Source organism: Melospiza melodia, unplaced genomic scaffold (assembly GCF_035770615.1).
Source record: "Melospiza melodia melodia isolate bMelMel2 unplaced genomic scaffold, bMelMel2.pri scaffold_28, whole genome shotgun sequence".
NCBI lineage: Eukaryota > Metazoa > Chordata > Aves > Passeriformes > Passerellidae > Melospiza > Melospiza melodia.
Window position 1 is genome coordinate 3,839,539 of NW_026948600.1, and position 1,678 is coordinate 3,841,216.

A 1,678-nucleotide genomic window follows, 5' to 3' on the forward strand; every position below is an offset into this window, starting at 1 on the left:
AAAACCCCATAAAAACCCCGAAAAACCCCATAAAACCGCCAAAAATCCCAAAAACCCCAAATCCCAAACCCCAAAACTCCCCATTTTATCCCCCAAAAACCACATAAAAACCCCCAAAAACCCCAAAATTTCCCCCAAAATTCCCGCACTCACCACTCGGCGCCTCCCCCTCCACAGCTGCTGCCGGAGCTGCTCCAGGGCCGAGTTTGGGCTCAAATCCGGGGATTTTGGGGGCAGATTTGGGCATTTAGGATCCAAATTTTGGGGTTTTGGGGCCAGATTTGGGCATTTAGGATCCAAATTTTGGGGTTTTAGAGCCGATTTTGGAGCTGATTTTGAGGCCAAATCTGAGGATTTTGGGTCCAAATTTTGGGATTTTGGGGCTGAATTTTGTGGATTTTGAGGTTTTGGGGCCGAATTTTGGGGTTCCTGGGGTGGATTTTGGGGATTTTGGAGCTCCTGCTGGAGCTGGGTCAGCGCCCGGCCCAGGGAGGCCCGGTAGGCCAAGAGCCCCTCCCGGAGCAGGAACAGCCTGGGGAGGAAATGGGGGTGAGAAATGGGGAAATTGGGAAAATGGAGAGCTGAATTTGGGGCTGAATTTGAGGATTTGGGGGCTGAATTTGGGCATTTTAGAGCAAATTTTCGGGATTTTATGGACAATTATGGGGCCAAATTTGGGAATTTTAGGGCCAATTTGGAGCGGAATTTTGGTGGTTTCGGGCAAAATTTTGGGGTTTTTTTCTGGGGGTTTGGAGCCAAACTTGGGGATCTGGGGACTAAATTTGGAGCATATTTTGGGATTTTAGAGCAGATTTTGGGGATTTTGGGGCCGATTGTGGGGATTTTAGAGCCAATTTTGGGGCTGGTTTGGGGGCTGGATTTTGGGATTTTGGGGTGAAATATTGGAGATTTTGGGGTGGAATATTGGGAGTTTCGTACCAATTTTGGGGCTGATTTTAGGGCAAACCTGGAGAATTTGGGCCAAATTTCGGCGATTTTGGACCAGATTTTGGGGCCAAATTTTGGCGATTTTGGACCAGATTTTGGGGCCAAATTTGGGGATTTGAGAGCCAATTTTGGGGTCAAATTTGGGGCCAAACTTGGGGATTTTGGGGCCGAATTTTGGGGTGATTTTGGGCGATTTTGGGGGCCCAGGGAGCCCCAGAAGGCCGAGAGCCCCACCCAGAGCAGGAACAGCCTTGGGGGGGGGGAGCGCAGGGAAATTTGGGTTGAGAAATGGGGAAATTGAGAAAATGGGGAAAAAAATGGGGAAAAATAGGGAGGGTAAAGGGGGATTTTGGGAGGAAAATAGGTAGAAAAATGGGAATAAAAATGGGATTTTGGAGGGAAAAATGGGAATAGAAATAGGGATTTGGGGGGATAAAATTCGGGAAACAGGAGAAGAAAAAAGGAGATTTTGAGGTGAAAAATGGGGATTTTGGGGAAAAGGCAATAAAAATTGGGGATTTTGGGTACATTAGGACAAATTTAGGATAATTTTGGGTATTTTAGGACCAATTTCAGGGAGTTTGGGGTGGATTTGGGAATTTTTTTGGTACATTTTGGGCTAGATTTCAGACATTTGGGGATAATTTGAAGTATTTTAGGATGGATTTGGGATATTTTAGGGATATTTCAGGGGATTTCGGTCTCACCTGGTGACTCCATCGTTGCCCAT